The sequence below is a fragment of the Hesperophylax consimilis genome, chromosome 19 (assembly GCF_061612785.1).
Source record: "Hesperophylax consimilis isolate HC1 chromosome 19, BYU_Hcon_1.0, whole genome shotgun sequence".
NCBI lineage: Eukaryota > Metazoa > Arthropoda > Insecta > Trichoptera > Limnephilidae > Hesperophylax > Hesperophylax consimilis.
This window is the reverse complement of record NC_142854.1, coordinates 7,127,650-7,151,538: the sequence shown is the minus strand read 5'-3', so window position 1 is coordinate 7,151,538 and position 23,889 is coordinate 7,127,650. Positions and strand designations below refer to the sequence as shown.

The following is a 23,889-nucleotide window of genomic DNA, read 5'->3' as shown; positions in this document are numbered from 1 at the left end:
GGCTGCCACCTCTCCGGGTTTGACCGGGAGTCTACGGGTTTGCATGGTGCATGTCCGGGCTACGGTTTTAACATCAATATCTCCGGGTCAGACCGGGCGGTGATAGCGAAGCGACAGACGACCATCACGGCGCGGAACGCGTGACTGTCTGAGTGAATGCATGATAAATAATACGGTGCCAAAATAATGAGAAACATAAAGTTTTTGAGGTCTTCTGATCAGGATCAATTAAAAAAAAGAAGCCAATGAAGTTTACAGGAAAACTCTTGAATACATAAAGAAATATTATGATTTTGAGGATTCTGTATTCAAAATCTTTTCCAAATTCGATCTAACAAGTGCAGTAAGTTACGAAGATACTGTGGAAGCTGTCGAATCACTTGGTTTGAAAAATGTCGACGAAGATAAACTTTATGACGAGACCCGAAAATTAAACCAAGTTCCTCAGTTCGTACAATCTAGTCATTCAACATTGCCTGTTGATTTGCGATGGGTTCAGTTATTCAAAGTCACCTCAACCGTCACCGAACTGCAAAAAAAAAATTGAAATTTTTTTTTCAATCCCTATTAGCAATGCTTTTGTTGAACGAGTCTTTTCTTTAATGGGAAATTTGTGGACAGACGAGCGAAACTGCTTGTCAGTGGACATAGTGAAGGCAGAGTTAGTTGTGGAGATTAATTACAATATGAATTGCCAAGAATTTTTGAAGTTTTTGAAGAAACCTGAGCAAGAAAACATGCTTAAACAATCCCTTCAGAATGAAAATATGGTTTTTAGTGTCAAGCTGGTCCAAGTCAGCTTAGCACTAGCTAGGTCATATATATTTAAAAAAACATTACCAATGGTAATTTACCATGACATTTTGCCTTAATTAAATAATTCATACTAAAAAAGTTTTATTTTGATAAAAAAACTATATTTCTAAAATCTCCGGGTCTACTGTTTTTGAAAGGTGGCAGCCCTAGACGTTATACGAGTACGTACCTATATTGTGTACAAACTAAGCAACATAATAAACCAAAGGTACAATAGTAAACAAAGATCTTTATCCGATCCAAAAAAGTATATTTCTAATTTTCACTTGTTTAATCCTAGCTGAGGTGTACCCGGCGTTGCTCAGGACTTATAAATGGTTTGGGGTAATGTTTTGAGGTTGTGAGGCCTTTTAACCCTAGATAACTAATCGCTCGTCGAGGCGACGACGCGCTACTCGGCGAAATTCGAAATCACCTCTTCCTAATTTGAGTAAACAGTGCAGCACGTGACGCGATTGCGGCTACACGCATACTAGGACATGCCCTACGACCATCTCGTCGTCCGCTGGACGAAAGTTTAGATATAACAATTTTTATTTTTAAGGTACCTACCTACATTCATATATTCTTATATTTATTTTTAATGTTGGCGAATCTTTTACAATAGAAGCTCCGGATTCATCTACGTCAAACGTGCCTAAAATTTGCTACCTGTGTCCATCCAAGGCCCGTAGGATGACCAAACACCGTTGCACCAGATGTAGAAAGGCTATTTGTGGTCCACATAATGTTGACATGTGTGGTAGACTGATATTTTGATATTAATTTGTTCATTATAAACCTTACCTTTGTGCCATGTAAAAAGTTCCTATCTTAATTAAATATTTTTTATTTATTTCTAGTGTTTTATTGCGTAGTCCACTCGACGAAAGTGTAGTTACAATCAAACAATGAAAACAGTTTAGTTATCTGGGGTTAAAGACATATAGTTCCGTAGTATATTATTTTGATGTATCTTATAAGGTTTAGCCAGCGTTAGCGATCCAAGCGCCCGAAAATAACATCGACTTTTCTCTACTTCCTATAAATGTAATATTTATATAAACCTTTCGGAACAAATTCTTTAAATGATAGTCAAAACCCTATCAAAATCCGTTGCGTAGTTTAGAAGAACTAAGCGCCCAAACAGACATATGCGGATAGCGACTTTATACTATTTAGAGATAAATCAAAACCAAAAAAAATCTGTCGTCATTAGATTTGTAAGTAGATACTACCTATTAAATTAAAATCATTTCACATTTGAAAAAAAATCTTGCAACCATCTTGATCCGGAGCCGGAACGTAACAAACAAATTTACAGAGAGATAAAATGCCAAATGGTCGAGTTAAATAATAAATAGTAGGAAAAAATAGAGATATGGCATGGATGCGTGCAGAGTGTCGCAGGTCTACGACTAAACTGCACGGATAATGATATAATGCTTTTGGTGTATAGATAAAAATAAGGAGAGGCGCCTTTGTAGTAGTATGGGTGGACGATGCTGGTGACACTACTGTGTTCGCGGCTTCATACTCATAATGCTCCATGGCTCATCTTCCTTGTTTCTATTATTCAAAAATATCATCACAGGTTGGAAAACCATTGTTTTGACAATAGATGCCTTTATTTAGCATTTTGATCAAACGCCAATACGGGCCCCGTACGGGAGTCGTTCGTTATTATTTAAAGTTGAAGTGCAGACATAGAACTTGACGCCTACTGTCGTACAGATGATGCCAGTTTACAATAATTACAAAAAAAACGAAACAATCCGTTCTAAATTAAAAAAAATATAAGCAAGATAGGAAACAAAAGATAAATCACCTGTGTTAAATAATTTTTAGTTATATACTACGGGAAAAACGTCCAGTAATGGAATAAAATAATAATTAAGCAAAGCCAAACAATGACTGCCGAATAAATTAAAAATAGACACAAACAAAGAATAATCCATCATTATTAAAATATTTGATTATCTTTAGCCGGCTGCGTACAATACTGTACAACGTACCGCCGAAACAGAATGTCATAATAATCCATTCATCCGATGTCTTTCCCAACGCGCTCTGCCTTTACCGTTCTGAGCCGATGACAACACTTTGCGGCCTCGCGATTGGCCGAAAGTGACAACACTGCCGGCCAATGGGAGGCCAGCGACGGCAGCGCCACGGCTTACTACGTCACCAGCACGTTTCTATATCGACATATCGGCGAAGGTCGATCTCGATCAACAATGGACATTTTTGCATTGGAAATTTTTTAAATTGTTAGTGGTCATTTAAATATTGCATGATTTTTGGGGTATTTATATCAGGAAGGGACCTCTGATCAGTACAAGTAAAAAATAAAGGGATTTTTACGATTAGGAAATTAAAATACACATTAATTCAGTTCGGGAATATAAAATAGAGTGGTAGAGGTAGGTTCTCTAAGGTGACCGGATAAATCATCACAATGATAATTCATCACATCTTTAAAAAGTTATATAAAGTGATGAAACAAAAACTTTATTAACTGGGTTAAGTAGTTTAGGTTAGGTTAGGTTTAATTTTTTTTTCATCGTCTTAATGACTTTATATCACTTTTTAAAGGTGTGTTAAATTGTCACTGTGTTGAGTTATCATGGAACCGTTCTCTAAAGACCGCCATTAAAAATGTATAGCTTAGATCTTCGACTGAATTGATTTCGTAAAAGATAACTTCCATCGTGAGTTTTGGAGCCTTGAAATATCCACAAAACACTTAAAAGTAAAATAAGACGCCTTATTGCTTGTTATATATTATTTTCAATAATAAAAAACTAGTTCATTATAATCTAAAAAATGTTAACCCCAAATGTCAAATTGACTCCTAATACATACTTACAAAAGTTATACACGGTGTCCGGAAACCAGTGGTACAAGAAAATTTCGTATTTTAAAATGCTTCGAAGCATGGAACTTCATCCAATAGTTTATAATCCTAAAGTTTCCGATTTTTTTTTTGGTTCTCTATTAAAAAGATTCATAGTTTCCCGCTAGTTTGTCATTAATTAACATTCTTGTGTGGTAGGTATTCACATAAAAAAGGTTCTTTACAATAATGTAAAAGGATTTTCGATATCCTCGATTATTTTGTTGAACTTTGGGTAGGTAGATAATTGCTGGCGATATCTATATTTATATCTCTAGTGATATTGTTGTAAGATAACAAAAACACAATACGAAACATGGGCTGCTACAATAAAAAACAGATAGAGGCAAGTAAGTAGGTACTAATGAAAGTAAAAAAACAATAACAACATTCTACAGATGCTGATTCTATTTCTATTTACCTATATATCTATTTAGATATCTTATTTCATGATATTTCGGTGATAGTTCTTTCGCATTACGAAGATTAGGCACCGACCGCTACCTTAGATAGGAAATATCATTAATTCACTAAAAACTATATACTTGCAGCATTTTAGTAAAATGAGGCGATGCACTACGTCGTGTAATATTTTAAATCGAGCCGCTATCAATAACACCCCTTACTTAGATGGCGATAAGGTTTTAATTCCCGCTTAACACCATCCACCTGTTTTGATTTATGCAAGAAAAAACATGGCCAAAAAGTGCCTTTTATTTTATTTTGTGGATGTTCAGGCATAAATATGTTTTTAGATCATTTTATAAATAACTTAATTTGCCACATTATACAATAAAATCATAACCGAAAATGGGTTTGTAAGTAGGAGATTTTTAACTTTAAAGCAGTTTTCATAGGCCTTATACATTATTTTTTTTCTGGGCTTATAAAAAGACTTATCTAAAAAATACTCGATTAGTTTAAAGGCCAAGATGTATTCAACTCGCAGTATTTAATTAAAGCATCTGAAATATTTCTAGGCGACCAAATTTTCAAACCAAAAACACATGATTTTGCATTACTACGTATGGCATCGCCTTAAACTGTGTGTGTTGACCAGATCTGAACATCCAGGAACTTCCATAAATTCCTCTTCAACATCTTCATCCCATCCTCTCACAATCAGACTCACAACGTATATTAATGATTGGGGTTGCCATAGTCCCAATGGGTCAAGACGGTTAGTAGCAGTTACGACATATTAATATGAACACCTAAATAAATAGAGCAATCAATCTAATTCGAATGCAGGAGGTAAAATTATTATGAAAGTCCCTGTAATAATTAGCACTGATGAAATCTTAACAAACTTAACATCATGTCAATTAAACAAGTCTATTCTAAAACAATATTCCTTTAAATTCATAAATAGAAGACACAAGAAATAACAACTCACAAGTATATTAGAAACACTAGATCTCAGGGTTCAAAACATATCCAACAAACAACTACATACAACATACAATATTTGTGCAAAAAGCTTCCTATACTATGGTACTAAACTCTACAACAAAATCCCACTCTCATTCAAAACTCACAACAATATTATACCATTAAAAAGCTGAATGCAAAACAAAGGGAGATCAGAAATAGATAATTTACTGATACCAAATACAGACTAAAACCGAGACCACTCAACTGAACAAAACAAACACCTTGTAATATACGAGTCATTCTACAAAATTTTAATAATATGTAAATGAAATCCTCAGCACGGAAGATCCCAGTGCGGATATAATATCTATATATGTTACAAAAAATAAAGATAGTAAAACATCGGTTTTTATTATTACTACAGATACGTAAAACCCAAAATATTTCGACACAATTGTTTTAGAATAGAGTCCAATAAATTTGTTTTGAACCGTTATATTTCGAAAGAACTCAAATGTTTTGATTTCAGAATGAATAATTTTGATACGGTCATTACTACATTTGGGCACATACTTATTTTGGGATACTCTTAGTTGAACTAGATTCAAATACCGTGAACTGTTGTTACTCACAGATGAGTAAGCATAAACGACAATAGCGTGTGATCAAATACCGTATCCAAACCGACAATTTTATAAAACGTTTACATGGATACACAATTACTCAAATTAGGCACAATGCTAAAAAATACAAAAATAGGGCAGTCTATTAAAACAAAACAACGAAAAAACCGTTAATATTAACTGATAGTTTTGTTTTTTTCAAGATGTTACTCGAGAATTTTTAACTACGTGTTTTTAGTTCAAGCAGAATAATTTGTTGATTTTCATTTTTTTAAACTCTGGTGTGCCTTGGCGACATGAAATTGGTACAACACTTTTCTGCACGCGGAAAAATGAGTATTGCTAATATATTAAGAATCTCTTCAAATTATTGGTAATCCGGTTAAAAATGGAATTGTAGAATGAATTAATAGGTATCGTGATAAACTTTTAGTAAAATATATTATTTCAATGTCGGAACACGTGTTCATAAAAATCTTAATATTGTCACACTTCGTCATTATACATTATCATAAATTAAGGCAAATGCAGAGCATTAACACGTGTTCCGATATATTAGGAATTTACTGAAAGTTTATCAGGAAACGGCCTGCAATATCGTTTTTAACCGGATTAAAAATACCTTCAATAGATTCATAAGGCCTCGCAGTAAGCGTTCAAAGATGATTTGAAAGGGAGATATGGAAATACGGATGTTAGAGGGAGCGCGCTAATATTTAAAAAAACGATAATAATTTGATAAAACACGACTCTTTTGAAATAGAGCAAAAATCTCTCTAAAAATACTTTAGTTGCATTTAAAGATACACTGTGAATCTTTTCATGCTTATAACATATTAAATAACAGAAAAAAACGTGTTTTTAATAATTTTCGAAGCTTACTTTCCGAATTTTTTTTGGAGGGAATTTCATATAATTAACGTTTCAGCATAATAAATGTTGAGATATTATTTTCAAAAATAATTTTTTTTTTTGGACCTTAAAAACTTAAAGAGTTAACGAGAAACTTGTTATAAATCGATAGAAATCGGGTATGCCTTAATACTTAAACAATACGAATTTTTCTCAGCGTGCTGCTCACCTCAATACCGATTTTTAACCTAGTCTGTGCAGAACTCTAAAATCCTTCAAATTGGCTACACCCAAGAGATGCTACAACCAGGTCAAAAATTGAAACAAGATGTATTATAGTAAAAAAAAAGTTTTTATGGGTAGATTTTTTATTATGAATTCATACCATTATACCATTTTTACACGATTTAAAACATTTACGCCATGAATGACAGATCAGCCCATTGAAATAATATTGGAATGTTCGATTGATAACGTGAAGATTATAAACAATGAATTGAAGATCGACGTGACGTCATTATCGATAACTGTACCTACCTACTTATCAGAAGATCCTTCAAATCTGATAAATTAAAATAATAATACAATAATCGACTCCAAAAAGATCGAACGATTTTATTATTCTAGCCAATGCAACGGGGCCCATCAGAAGTAGGAACTAATTTTTCTCCGTGTAAAATTTTAACACATTCTTTGCGGAAAACGAGAAAACTCGTCATATGCCTTTTTACAGTACGACGCTGGAGACGAGTTTACTCGTTTTGTAGCGCAAAGCGGTGAGGAGCGGGAAACTTGTAAACAAGGGGTTCTAAATGGGTGCGGGGTCATGTGTTTTCTATTGTCGGCGGTACCCGATCTATCTATCTGTCAATACAATGAGTTTGAAACACAACAAAAAAATAATAAAATCGTTGTCGCGTGTGTTACGCTCACAAACTACGCAGTGAAACGCGGTACATGTGCAAGTTTTGCAATGTGCCCCTGCATAGAGGAAAGTGTTTCGAACGCTATCACACATTGAAGCACTATTAGGTTATAGTTTTTTTTATATGTATTGAAAATTTCTAAATAATCTTGTAATTTTGTATGAATAAATTTCGATATGTAATTTCGATTGTGAAATATTGTTTTTTCCTATGATTCCCAAGAAAGTAGAAAGGTTTTGTTCATAAAAAAAGGAATTATACATACATTGCTAAGTAAATAAATAGAGACATCTTTTTAAAGTAAAACACTGAAAGTTCATCGAAAAATATCAAATAGATCATAAGATATGAATATTTTGCGGAAAGTCTAATTTTGGCGCTAAAATTTAAAAAAACACCCGCGCTTCGCCCCCAATTTGGCGGTAAAATGCCCAACCATGGCCGAAATTCTAACCGTTTGATTTTAAAATGTCACAACGCAAAAAAATATAAATCACGGATGTTTTAAACAATAATAAGTACTCTTTGTATTTCATTAACTCTAGAACAAATCAATTAAATTATTAAGGCCAGTTCTTTTTTTTAAACAGATTACAAATAATTGGTGTTGCGTGAAAGAGTGGAGGTGAGCGTGTTATTTCCAATTAGAAAAACGGTGACATCACTAGTGAGAATCTTCACTGCCCACGCATTAAATTTTATACAAAATATGTTGTCAACAAGCTAATGATGTCAATAGTTCGATACTTTGTCCGTATGGGGGCGAATATCTATTGGCCGAGCCGTTACATCCCTAAACGACATACAGTGTCATTAATCATACTGATTTCGGTTCAGTGTAATTTTCAAAATTGGAACAGATGATTGTGGGAAGTATCCAGACAAGCGATAAAGTAGGTACCTATAATATATTAGTATAACAGAAAACATTTTTGTAATTTTCAAAATTGGAACTGATGCAATGGCAGCCATTATACGGCACCCCATAGGAACTAAATATCGAAGAAGTTTTATTGTAGACTATATAGGATTTGTGAGGCTGGAAGTATTTATAAAAAAATTGCCTCAAGATTACAATATTGCCAATTTTCTTTATAACGTATTTATTTTGATGCAAAATTAGAGAGATTTCACAAATTTACATATCGAATGAACACCGTTAGTAAACTCGAAATATATTTTTTTCAAAATTTGATTGTAAAGAAATTCACGTAAATAAATAAAAAAATAATTTGAAGATTATAGGTAGGTACCTACTTTATCGCTTGTCTGAATTCACACAATCATCAGTTCCAATTTTGAAAATTTCATATCAAATTTGAGTTCATTACGTATGAGCATTTCACATGACTCACAACAGAACATTACTACGTTTATGGTAATCTTGCCTTACGTACTATGTTTATAATAATATTTGGCTAATTTATATAGCGCCGTTTTCGTGAGAAATCACCTCAAGGGCGCTGAAATAATTAAAAAATACATTATCGTTAAAAACACGTTTTTTGGCCAGAAATTTTAATTTGTGTTCCAACATAAATCGTCCGTTTATAATATTTTCTGCAATCATATTTAATATAATAGAGCACTTAAAAACAAAAAAATAATTACCATTAACTCAAAAATAATTGCCAAAGTGGCCACTAAGGTCATGAAAAAATAATCCGTGCTAGATATTTGCTATTTTGGGCGTGGCATATACGTATTGTATGTTGGGGTGACACACTACGTTATAATCTTCCTCAGGAGAGGGGGTCAGATCAATTGGAGGGCTACCGCGGAGTATCATTTCTTTGTAAGGGATCTGTCACTTTTACAGACGACAACCGCGTAATTACTGCGCTCCATAATTTTCAAATATTGCCTGGCTAGTAGATCACAGCGCAAGTCTTCGCAACGCCAACACTTATAACTTATAACACATCATTTGGTGTGACAGGTCTATATGGGATTGTATGGCGAGTAATATAGAGTTATATAAAACGCTTTGAACTTATAGCGTAATCTGTCACCCCCTTTATGGCAATTATATAGATGAAAATTTTCATGTCCCGATATAGTTTCCATACGGGGATCAATGTGAAAAAAATCATTCTGGAAAACGCCCAGAAGGGATTTTCAGTTCAGCTGTAAATTTATTGTAAACCAATCATTCGTAACCAAACGTATCATGGTTATGAATGAACGATAAATGCGTGATTTCATTCATTCATTCATTAATAATTCTAGGGATGTTATCTCGGGAAAGCGATGTTTGTTTTTAGTCAGCATCCGTTCGACTAAATATTGCGTGGGTCTACTCATAATAATAATTGAGTAACAGTTACTTTCATAATGACATATCGTACTACTTCCTAATCTAATTCTTTATCAGTTAACTAATAAATATCGTGTGCATTATTTCCTGTGGCTACATGTGTAAGATATAATCAACCACTGCTTTTTCCGAGAAAGCCACCTTGATAGTAATATGTACACACTTGATATACTATGTATACAACGGAATCTACGTTTCTTCTCTCGAAGCCTGTAGTCTGTACCTATGTAAACTAACAACAGACAAACTGGCGCCCGATTCTGTTTTTTGAGAAAAATGTCAAAAAGGAGTCCAATTCTAACATAAAATTTGTGTGAAAATAGGTTTAGAATGAGGATACAAATGGACTCAAGATTCTCGTTTCTTTTACGTAGAAATAATCGGAACATTTTAACGTAATGAGACTACTCGTGCAATGGAGATTTCCCGGTGCTCAGTTTTCGATTCTGCCATTCGATTTAATTATCATCATACCTCTAAGTGAACTGTTTACTGTGTTTTAAGCCACTTACATTTCACCGTTCATCTCATATTTTTAGGGTTTATAAAAGAAATACCGAGAAATTTATAATTAATTTCAAATCATAAAAAATCTCTTAGCTAAATTTGGGTAGCCATCGCTCGAGAGGAGAAGACATTATCGTAAATATACGGGCACAAAACAGATCGAATCCGGAATTCGAGGATACGCGCGACGAGCATGCGTACTTAGTGTTGCATTCCAAACAAACATTTTGCATGAAAACTATTGAAAACGGGACGCACAGACATTTTGCCAGACTTGGACTGGAACACGAGAAAAAAACGTAAACACTAAACTTTATAAATATGTGGTGTTGAGTACTAACATATAACCGAATTAGCTAGAAAAAATCCTTTACACAATTTTCATTAAAGCATAAACAATGAATGTCCCACATTTAGATATACACCATCGCAAACTTTTCTGTAGGCCTGTTCAAGATATACAATTCCACACTACATTTTGATGTGCGAGTATCTTATAAGGTTTAGCCAGCGTTAGTAATGAAAGCGCTCGAAAATATATTTTTACGACTTGATTACAAAACATCGACTTTTCTCTATTTTTTATGAATATAATTAACATGTATTTTTTATATAAATCTCCCGGAAGAAATTCTCTAAATGATAGTGAAAACCCTATCAAAATCCGTTGCGTAGTTTAGAAGAACTAAGCGAACAAACAGACAGACAGGGATAGCGACTTTATTTTATACTATTTAAAGATGTATAATTTCAAATAATTTAACTTCAACCAAGTGAGGATCGCCTTCTTCAGAGATATTAAATGAATTATTGCAGGTGCAAATCATATGATTTTTATTAATTTATTTCGCAGAATAGCCGTCACTTATAACGTGGGAAAATAACTAATTTAGTATCGACTAATCTGTTGGCGCTAAACATTTTTTTAAATATTCTTTCAATCACTTTAAATACATACTGGCAAACCGGTTACAAATGCGGTACGTTTAAATATTAAAATCAGCATCCATGGATTTGGCATATTGTTTATGGTAATTTAATCTTAATTATGAATTAGTAAAATGTTACAGCAAACTGATGCTTCCTTGTACCAAAATAATTATTGAATTATGTACGTTAACCTGTAATTAAATAAATAACTTACGACATACGCAAATATTAAATACTAACGTAAATTGTATAGGTTTTATCGCGGTGCTTTTTGGTGAATGATGTAGCTTAATTTTTCTACTGACCGAAATTTCAGAACAATTTTTTTTAAATATTTCCCTAACCGTCGCACTTTTAATAGGCAAAGATCGTAGAAATTACACTTCGTTTCAACAGAATTACTACAAGAAACAATGATTTACGTCGGGATACAAAGTTGGTAAAAGGTGCATTATAATTCCATTTTATTCAAACAAAGCTCAAAATTCACTTTTTAAAACGATGCCTTTGAGGCCATTGTGGACTTTTAAAATGGAGTGACACTTGTGAAAGTTATAATAATATAATAAGCATAATTAACCCAAACTAAGAACATATTTTGTGCTTGTTAATAGTTGTTTCTAGTAGTTATTGATGAAACAAAGTGTAATTTCCATAATTCGCGCCTACAAGTGCGGTGGTTATGGAAACAATTACCAATTTTTTCATAAAATAATATTATGTTTAAAGGTTTTGAGTGATTTTTGATTTGATTTTCTACAATAATCTTTTTTTTTTCATTGAAACATTTTGTATGGAAAATCTTTTTGGAAATTATTTCCACTAAAAAAATTGACATATTGAATAAATCCACAAAAAATCTAGTAGTATGTACAACCCATCTACGAGTATATCCATACAGATTAGTACATAATTTCTAGTAGGTAGGTACTTATAATTTAAATCAGAAAATCAGTTTTTCAGATTTCATCAGAAGAAACTCTAGAACTCTTGAGCGCGTAATTTGCACAAGTTATCAGCTGCCAACAGTATTTACATTGTGAGCTGCGGAGCTTTAAAATATCCAATAAAGAATTAGAGAAGTTGGCATTACATATTCAAATTTGAAACCAATTAAGTATAAATAATTATGGGATAATGCGCTTTTGAGGGACATTATAAAAGTTTCTTTGAATTAGTGCAGCGAGCAGACCGGTTTCATGTGGGTCATAATCTTTTTTGACTTAGTAAAAATATGTATCATCTTAGTAAATCATATAATACTCATAAAATAATTAGTAATTACAGATAAGACTAATTCTAATTACCATTCTACAGCATTTCACGAAAACGATTTTTATTCCAAAGTATAAATATTAACGATTTTATAAAGGAGACATTGATATTATTTGAATAATTCAATTGACTGATAAAAACAATAGGAAAATATTAAATTATCATTCTTTACACTCTGATTATAAATCATAATTCATTTTATTTTAAGCGTGTGCCTAAAATTCAAAAGCAGAACAAAAAATCACTAAATTCATTTTTAAAACAATTTACTTATAGAACATTCTCAAAATACTAATACGCCATAGAGTAAGCGCTTATAAATGTATTTATACCTTATGACAGTTCAGAATAATTCCATTTATAAACAGTCCAACCAACCACGAGGTTCGGTTTAAATAACAACCGGGAAATCTATGGAATTAGACAACACGGAACGGAAAACGCGCGTATTCTTTTTTCAAAGTTCAAAACTGAGAGGCGCCGACTTCGTGACCGAACGCCACGGACCGCCGCGGATAACTGGGAAGTGGGAGGGAGAGCGTTTGAGAGGAGTGAGGAAAGAGGTGGCATTGGCGCCAAGCCGGCGGTCCGCGAAACTAAATACTATTCTAATTTTGAATTTGAATCAAATATAAAACTATTCAAATAAGTTAACAGAGAATACACAATCAATTTGCCGTGATAATATATTCGTAATTTACTGAAAGTTTATCAGGAAACCTGATAATTTATTCGTAAGGCCTGCAATCCAGTTTTAACTGGAATTATCAATAATTTGAAGAGATCCTTAAAAATTTAGCAATAATCAATTTTCTCCGTGTAGATAATGGACCGTTTCAGTACCAGTGACTTGTAAGAAATGTTATTGTGTATTTGAATTTTTTTTTCAGGAATCCCTGGTTAGTAAATCAGGTAGGTACGTATCTTAACACACTTTATTGAAAATATATAGTACAGTTTTGCATTAATTTTAGAAATGCCATAAAGTGGGATTCATTTGTTTCATTAAACATTTGTTTTATCAAACACAGAATCTACTAAACTGAACTATACAAAAAAACACTATCTTACTTATTTTAAAATTATTAAAAAAAAAATTTTACTACATGATATAGATATGTTTATAATTAAATTCATGTTACTTTGTTGTAATATTAATTTCTTATAAGTAAATTATAATATGTAAATGACATCCTCAGCACGGGAGATCCCAGTGAGGATATCATTATCTCTATATGTTACTAAGAAAAGAAGAAAATAAATCATTATTATCATTAATATAATACCACATAGTAGAGGGGTATAACTCCGATTGAAAATTGGAACCGTGAATATTGTGACGTCATATTGTTGCCTAACCATATCTACCAATGAAAGACTCTGAAAGTCTATGGAATAAAATTTCAGAGTTTTTCATTGGTGTATAGTATAATAAGTAGGTACTGTCTTTATATTGGCATATCTATGGTTTTTATGACCATTTTTTTCATACTAAAAGCCCTAAGATATCGATCTAGTGAGTGGTTTAGGTATGCCATAGAGTAAATAACACCAGTTATAGTAGATTCAAATGTGAATATGTGCGAAGTTATGAATGACTGACGGTTTGAAATTTTACAGGAAAACCTGCATAATGGCGTAGGTTAGCATTAAGAACGACAATTTCGATTTTATTTTCTGTGAATACCGTACAAATGTCCAAACTGTACGGAGCCAGTAATACTACAACACCCTTGCAGGTATGCTATGGACTATGATGTTGAAGGGAGTGGGAGAAGTTTGATATCGGGTAGGTGAAGGTTAAATAAGCAATGTTTCGATTCTGAGTAGTCGTTCACCAAGGCGATACTGAGAGTGTCTACTACTTTGTAAATTGCCCTAGTATACATTAATTAAATGTGAAATAAACACATGCAAATTCAATGAAATTTATATGCGCACGCCGGGATTTAAACCTCACTTTATATTTTCAAATAAAACTTTTAATACTACTAAAAAAATGACATCTTTCAATAACCTGACGAATAATGAATGACTATTCGTCATTTTTAGGCAAAATTTTACCATTGTCAAAAAAATTGTTTGTTATTCGCAATTTTCGGACAAATAACGTATTAACAGTCAAGTATTTTTCTCGCGATATTTCAGTATTTTATGTACTATTGTACTTCCAAAATACTTATTTTCTATCATTTGAGGTTAGTTTAAGTTTGAATAGCCATTATGTAACGCAACTAACTTCCGCAACGAAACCTGAAAACTGTCAACGTACCTACTGTCATTCGATTTAAAAAAACGACGTTGCGCCACTGCTGCAAAATACTAAAAAGTTAACACAACAACCCCTTAAAAAATACCACCGCTTTTCCCAAAATGTCACAAAAATAACGCGAATTTCGAACAAAATCCCGTTATTTTATACGAACCTGGATACATTAATCCCTACTTATGACTAACAAGGTTACACTAATAAATTATTCGTAAGGTATCAGATGTATAGGGAACAAACTTACTGCATACTGATATTCGATAAAAAAAAACGACAGGTATGATTTGAGGTTTTCGCGACCAAAAGTATTATAGAGATTTGTTTTCTGGGTGTTATGCCGTGTTTCGCTACCTCCTTCTTTAGCCAACGTTACGGACAGCATTGCAGTGTCCAATCATCACGGCAGATGTGTAATCTTACAATGCTGTTCGAAACTTTGGCTAAAGAAGGAGGTAGCGAAACACGCCATAATACCCCAAAAACAAATCACTATAACCCCAAATAAAACGACGTTGCGCTACTGCTGGAAAATACTAAAAAGTAAACACAACAATCCCTTTTACTAAAAAATACCACCGCTTTTCCCAAAAATGTCACAAAAATAACGCGAATTTCGCACAAAATGCCGTTATTTTATACGAACCTTTATACATTAATCCCTACTTATGACTAACAAGGTTACACTAATAAATTATTCGTAAGGTATTAGATGCATAGGGAACAAACTTACCGCATACTGTCATTCGATTAAAAAAAACGACGTTGCACCACTGCTGCAGAATACTAAAAAGTGAACACAACAATCCCTCTTACAAAAAAATACCACCGCCTTTCCCAAAACTGTCACAAAAATAACGCGAATTTCGCACAAAATCCCGTTATTTTATAGGAACCTTTACGTAGGGTATTAGATGCATAGGGAACAAAGTTATTGGATAATATGGTCCGATATCTTGTCTACCGTTGTCCAATCTGTCCGTGTTGCATCCCACTCACAATCATAACTACGTTACCTAGACGAGACAAGCAAACTTTGTTTACCAGAATAAATAATACATTCGCCTTGTTGGGGACAATATGCATAATAATGTGCGTTACAAATCTCACCAATTTACCAACTGCTCGAACAATCTTGATTTAAATTACGCTACTAATAATTACAATTACCATAAGCAAGTTTCCCGCCCACATGCAAACATTTGCTGTAGGATTAAAAACCTACAGCCATTTTACTTTTAACTGCCCTGTAATTTATTCATGTAAATCATATCCATTTTCTTTTAATTTATACTTATACACGCTTACAATAAATAATTGATTTTTTTTGCAATACTTTAAAAGAAATAAAAATACATATTTAACTTTCTTAACCTTATTATAATATAAATAAATTTTGATTTACTACCTACTCCCGTCGACCCGTCACAGTGAGTAAAACATTCAAATTATTTTTTCGCTATTCTGACAGAAAATAAGGGTTATCGTTATTTCCACAAAGGAGGCCCTGAATAAAAAAAATCCCTTAATATCTATGTCATCTTTGGGGATGCTGTGTGAAAGGTCTTTTTAAGGAAAAGAGGAAGTGGGCAGGAATCTGGGAGTCCATGTGGCCAGGAGTGACGGACGTATGGATTCGTCCCTCCCACTGCGGTGCAAAGGGACGGGTCGAAAGAAAGTCCGGCTGAAGAGGTCAAACAGTCTCGCCACGCAGTAGGCGGGTAAGTGCATCCTTGCACGCCAAGACCTAGACAAACCTCACCCAATGAACTCGGGCACCCCTGCTAAGTCACCAAACATACGAACCATTTGGAGTAACCTATGAAAGGGGTGTTGGTTATTCAATAAATGGTTCCCAGGGCGGCGGTACCCATAAAAGAAAAGAAATTAAATAATATGTAAACCCATAATTCCCAAATTGAAAATAATATAACATTTCAAATTATAACAACGTGCAAAGTGATATATTTTTCCTAATTATTCTACTACTTCATAAGGTGAGTTCCAGGAGCTCGTGTTTATGGGAGGAGTATTTACATACAAAAAGAAAATACAAATATTCTAAGACTTATTAAATAACTACAAACGTAATTCAACATACAAATTAACATAATTCAATATACAAATTAACTACAAACGTAATTCAATATACAAAATTTTAGAGATATAGATTTACAAAAAATAATAACAACAGCCAAAGTTTTTTTTAATTCTAGCTAGTATGAATTATGTAAACGCATATTGAGGGTACAATATACAACATATTTGTACATTTTCAAAGAATTAAATTGTTTTTTGAATTGTTCATATTTAAAATTTTTTGGACAATAATATATTGTACCATTTCACACCTGAAAACAAGTAGTGGTGCTGAGCCGTGGCCTTTCTTAGCATTGAGAGCTACAAGCCAAAAATGTGTACATTCTTGGTATACCTTATATCGTAGGTAATAGGCATAAAAATCGCTTGATAAAAGTCTAGAAACGTTCGATTTCAAGCAAAAAACCGGTTTATTTATTTTGGAAATAATTTTTTAAGAAACCAAAAAAGTGAATCGAGTGAAACTGTAACAGATAATCTTAGCTATAATACTGTATTTTTTTAAGTTGTTTCCTTTATGCGTTCATACATTTCTATTGAAAAAATATTTATTTTAGTGTTTTGCATTTATATTTTTTGTTGATTAATTTATATTTTTATTTGTATTCTACTCAAGTGAATCGATAGGAAAACCTTTAATTTATCAAAAGCATATTTTTTGGTATTCATAATGTACACCAATTCGTTGCAAAGATTAATCAAAATAATGATTTGGCATTAAGCCTTTTGTTTTGAATCTATTGCTTATGCTATCTAAGGGGTCAATTTTATAGATGAAATATTCTTTATAAATTTGATATAAGGCGTTTATTTTATACAATACTGTGATATAATGCACTATTATAGTTATCAAGTTTTAAATGTTAGTAATCCTATTTAATTTTAAAAAAATCCTTTACATATTCAATTTAAAATTAAAAAAAAACTTTATTTATGAACAAGTTCTGCTGTGCAACTATTATTAGTACGCGTGACAGCTGTTTCACCTTCTGAAAGCATAATCAACTATCCACAACTGTCACAGTTTGATAATTCCTTCAGAAGGCGAAACAGCTGTTCGGGTGATAATAATTACCGAGCAGAACTTGTTTATAAATAAACTGTTTTTTGTAAATTGAATTATAACAATATTGAGTATGTTATAAAATATATTTACATAAATGTAGCTTTATCGTTGATATTATTTTATGTCGTATGTATATATAATATCATCTCAGCCAAGTGGTGTGGTTTATAATGTATTTGTGTCTATCTCGGTTAGTATAAATTTTAAAAAATCTATTGTTGTAAGATAAAATTAGTGATGATATAATAGGATGTAATAGTAAAGCGTGAACTGTAATTGGACGCGGTTAAAATAATACGTAAAAATATAAAATCAATATGTATTAATCGGTAAAACTACATAGATAAGTCTATGTAAAACTATGCAAGTTCGTGGTTGGGCGTGATGTAACTCGTGATAAGGCGCGTTGGAGCCTAAAATAACATTAGAGCGATTTGCCATTCTGCATAGTACGTTGTGATTTATACTAGTAAACGCCCTCATGCAAGCGTTAATCTGGGAGTTGACTTAGTCGATAGTTGTGATAAGTGTTGTAAGCTTAGTCAATAATTAGAGTGAAACCGCGCTTACCTAGGTATCGCTTAAATGGTTTACCATTATCACTTCAAATCGCATCTAATTGGAACTATACATGACCCGCTAGTCTAGGCGTTGACTTAGTCGATAGTTGTGATAAGTGTTGTTAGCGTAGTTAATAATTAGAGTGAAACCGCGCTAACTAAGGTATCGCTTAATTGGTTTATCATTATCACTGCAAATCGAATCTAATAGAATCTACACATGACCCGTTAATCTAGGCGTTGACTTCGTCGATAGTTGTGATAAGTGATGTAAGCGTAGTTAATAATTAGAGTGAAACCGCGCTAACTAAGGTATCGCTTAATTGGTTTATCATTATCACTGCAAATCGAATCTAATAGAATCTACACATGACCCGTTAATCTAGGCGTTGACTTCGTCGATAGTTGTGATAAGTGATGTAAGCGTAGTTAATAATTAGAGTGAAACCGCGCTAACTAAGGTATCGCTTAAATGGTTTACCATTATCACTTCAAATCGCATCTAATTGGAACTATACATGACCCGTTAGTCTAGGCGTTGACTTAGTCGATAGTTGTGATAAGTGTTGTTAGCGTAGTTAATAATTAGAGTGAAACCGCGCTAACTAAGGTATCGCTTAATTGGTTTATCATTATCACTGCAAATCGAATCTAATAGAATCTACACATGACCCGTTAATCTAGGCGTTGACTTCGTCGATAGTTGTGATAAGTGATGTAAGCGTAGTTAATAATTAGAGTGAAACCGCGCTAACTAAGGTATCGCTTAAATGGTTTACCATTATCACTTCAAATCGCATCTAATTGGAACTATACATGACCCGTTAGTCTAGGCGTTGACTTAGTCGATAGTTGTGATAAGTGTTGTTAGCGTAGTTAATAATTAGAGTGAAACCGCGCTAACTAAGGTATCGCTTAATTGGTTTATCATTATCACTGCAAATCGAATCTAATAGAATCTACACATGACCCGTTAATCTAGGCGTTGACTTCGTCGATAGTTGTGATAAGTGATGTAAGCGTAGTTAATAATTAGAGTGAAACCGCGCTAACTAAGGTATCGCTTAAATGGTTTACCATTATCACTTCAAATCGCATCTAATTGGAACTATACATGACCCGTTAGTCTAGGCGTTGACTTAGTCGATAGTTGTGATAAGTGTTGTTAGCGTAGTTAATAATTAGAGTGAAACCGCGCTAACTAATGTATCGCTTAATTGGTTTATCATTATCACTGCAAATCGAATCTAATAGGACCTACACATGACCCGTTAATCTAGGCGTTGACTTAGTCGATAGTTGTGATAAGTGTTCCAAGCTTAGTAAATAATTAGAGTGAAACCGCGCTAAATAAGGTATCGCTTAAATGGTTTACCATTATCACTGCAAATCGCATCTAATTGGATCTATACATGACCCGTTAGTCTAGGCGTTGACTTCGTCGATAGTTGTGATAAGTGTTGTAAGCTTAGTCAATAATTAGAGTGAAACCGCGCTAACTAAGGTATCGCTCAAATGGTTTACCATTATCACTGCAAATCGCATCTAATTGGATCTATACATGACCCGTTAGTCTAGGCGTTGACTTAGTCGATAGTTGTGATAAGTGTTGTAAGCTTAGTCAATAATTAGAGTGAAACCGCGCTAACTAAGGTATCGCTTAAATGGTTTACCATTATCACTGCAAATCGCATCTAATTGGACCTATACATGACCCGTTAGTCTAGGCGTTGACTTCGTCGATAGTTGTGATAAGTGTTGTAAGCTTAGTCAATAATTAGAGTGAAACCGCGCTAACTAAGGTATCGCTTAAATGGTTTACCATTATCACTGCAAATCTAATCTAATAGGATCTACACATGACCCGTCATGCAGAATCCAACATGTTGAACCATGAACCTAAAAGGCCCTGGAGGTCTAGCACGAACGAACGATAAATCCCTATTTCAGTACGATATTGTCCAAATCCGTCATCTATGGTAAGTTAGCGATATTTGCGAGCACGGTGACCATCTATCCGACACCTTGGAGGACGCACTAAGAACAGAGGCTTTTGTCTTCCTACTGTCGGAATCATATAATGATTACATGATTTCATAAGAAGACAAAAAGACAGCTGCTTTTAGCGCGGCATCGAAGGTGTCGGATAAGCGGTCAATATGCACAACTTTTTGGATAACGTCGTTCGTTAAGCTAAATATCTGGCTTATTAATTAATGGAATTTAACTAACTAAGCTCTTAGAATTGAAAGAAATGGTGTATACGATCCATAAACTTAATTAATTCATCTACGACGCGATCAATTGATTCTGTTCCAACTTGGAGAAACAAAAGAAAACTAGAGACTTCAAGAACTAATTAATATCTTTTTAGTGCCAAAAAGTACATGCGGTCCGCCAAGGATTAAAGTTATTATTCGAAATTATCAATTTATTGGTATTTTTATGTTTTAATGTCAAATTCATTAACACATGCACCAGTGTTGCCAGTACGAGACGTACATACGTAACAGGGCGAAGAGATTTGTCCCGACTATTATTGTCGCGTTATCAGTGGACGTGCGAACTCACCGGTAAGACAGTGAAAACAATAGGCAATACACGGTCATCTTGCCTGACAATACGGAAATCTTGAAACAACAGCACCTTGCTGGCAAGAAATTGACGTACAAAGTTGGTCGTTTACTCCGTGGTAAGCGTTCAAAAAGAAGAAGAAGATGGTTTGAAAGGGAAGGGAATAATTAAGCGAAAATTTTTGATAAAACATGAATCGATTAAAATAGAGCAAAAATCTCTCGACAAATGCCTGACTTTCATTTAAGAGGAAGCTACAAGCCAAAAATGAATGTGTATATTCTTGGTATACCTTATATCGTAGGTAATAGGCATTCAAACCGCTTGACAAACAGAGTCTAGAAACGTTCGATTTCAAGCAAAAAACTGTTTTTTATTTATTTTGTAAATAATTTTATAAGAAAGCAAAAAAGTTAATCAAGTGAAACTGTCACAGATAATCTTAGCTATAATAATGTTTTTTTTTAAGTTGTTTCCTTTATGCGTTCATACATTTCTATTAAGAAAAAAATTTTAGTAGTTTGCATTTATATTTTTATATATATTTGTTTGTATTCTACTCGAGCGAAGCGATAGGAAAACCTTCAATTTATACCAATTCGTTATAAAGATTAATAAAAATAGTTATTTGGAATTAAGCTTCGCCTTAAAGATACACTGTGAATTTTTCATATTTATAACAAGTTAAATAACAGAACAAAATGTGTTTTTAATAATTGTCGAAGCATACTTTGCGATTTTTTTTTCTATCGAGGGAATTTCATATAATTACAGTTTCGACTCTACAAATCTAGATATCATATTCAAAATAAACGTATGTTTTTTTAGGAACTTAAATGTTAATCTCTAAGTAGTATAAAACAAAGTCGCTTTCCGCGTTTGTCTGTTTGTGCGCTCAGTTCTTCTAAAATACGCAACGGATTTTGACAGGGTTTTCACTATCATTTAGAGAAGAGATAGAAAGTAGAGAAACAGATACGTCGCAAAAAATATTTTCGAGCGCTTACATTGCTAACGCTGGCTAAACTTTATGAAATACTGTACATCAGAATAATGTACTAAGGAATTGAATATCTGAAAAAGACCTCACAACCTCAAAACTTTACCCCAAACCATTTCAAAGTTCCCCAACAACACCGGGTACACATCAGCCTGCGTATGTTTGTACTCACAAAACTCGAAAAGTAGTCGACCGATATCGCTAAAAATATCAAGGTTTGTTCATCCGTGATGTTTGGTCACGTCATAAATCCCTTTAGGTATGTCTATTATCTATGGTAAAATCCGTCTCTGCGTAAAAGTGGACAATCCTAATGCGGATCTATTGCATCTAAAAGTCTGACGTGATTCTGGGCGTAATATTAGGTAATTTGCCGGCGTAAATAATAAAACACGATATGATTTTATAATAAAACGTGCTTAATTAAGTATAAGCGTGGGCAGTTCCTGGCTAGAACACGTAAGCTTCTTTTTTACGAATGCGTCCCCCAATTACCTCATCCAACATCCTGAAGTATTAACCCAATGCAATAATTCACAGCAAAAATAGTTTTGTACATTTTATAAATCAGCGCAAATCATTCCCATTGTTATTTCCTTTGTCAGAATGTAGGACGAATGCCAAGACAAAATCTGAACGATTTTCTTTTGACAACCAAATATCCCGCCGAAAACTAATGGCGCCATTTTCATTCAGTTGCTCACACTGCATTTTAGGGATGTAGCGGACAGTTGTTATCGGTATTCGAACGAAGGGCGGTAGGTACCGCCGAATAATGAACGTTATTTGAATTCCATAACCAACCAACAATCAATTCATAAGGTGAAATTTATTACTGCCAGAGGGCCCAGAGGGGGGAGGCGGTCAGCATTTGCTGAAGTGCTGAACGTTAGATCCGCACCTGTGTCGTATTTTCCTCCGGTATTCATTAATTCTAGCATGTCTTTCACAGCACTGCACGTTATGCCTCACAACATACCCCAATAGGGAATGCCGGAGTCCCGATAGCTTCGGGCAGTCAGGACTCTTGGGAGATATTTACATAATAAATAATTCATCAAGTTTTGATCGGTGAAAGTAACTGTTGTTGTGTGAACAGATGCAGAACGAAATCCCTGGATATTATGCAATTTAATCGTGATAAATAAATGTTGACATTTGCATTCCTTAAGGTGTATTCCATCGTAGTTCCTAGAAAGATGAAAACGATGAAACAATAACAACGTCTCAATGATAATTCATTTGGCGTTGAGTAATCACAAACAGAAAGGTGTTATCGTCAACTTCCGTGCACATTGTTTAGATTTATCAATATTATTAACATTTACATCCTGCCTCATTTAAATAACTACTTATGTTGGGGCGTTACATAGAAATTCTAATGTAACATTGTCATCAAACGGCCAATTAGCGCCTTTTGTTTTTTGTTAGATTATAGGTCCGTTTCTGTTTTCTATCAATTTGTGTTCATCCAACAAGTATAACCACATGACAGTTGTACTTCTCTGATGCTCATAAACTTAAACTTCTCAAATTATACCGAATCCATTAAATTTCATAATTTTAACTCCCTCCAAACACGACGTCTAATTTTTGATCAAATCTTATTGTTTAAAATCCTAAATAATGGTCTGGACTCACCAGAACTTACCAATTTAATAAATCTTCATATTCCGTCTAGATCAACCCGACAATCTGATTTATTTTATCTACCCTCGTGTAGAACAAACATTCGAAAAAATTCCCCAATTCCTCGTATATGTGCACAATATAATATAAAATTTTACTGCATTGACAATTTTGGTAATAACCTAAAGAAATATCGATA

General features: G+C 33.6%; 1 protein-coding gene across 4 annotated transcripts in view; it reads right to left on the bottom strand.

Annotated features, from left to right (window-relative positions):
• The window catches only part of raw (NDT-like domain-containing protein raw), a 224,183-nt gene that overhangs the window by 159,115 nt on the left and 41,179 nt on the right, over positions 1–23,889 (bottom strand). Inside the window, exon 1 of one of the 4 annotated variants that reach the window (XM_089643332.1) lies at positions 12,828–13,002. The exons of 2 other annotated variants lie outside the window; for them this stretch is intronic. The gene's annotated coding sequence lies outside the window, so the exon portion shown is untranslated. Of the gene's footprint in view, positions 1–12,527; positions 12,800–12,827; positions 13,003–23,889 lie in introns of those variants that run through there. One more of the 4 variants, XM_089643335.1, reaches the window with a different exon arrangement.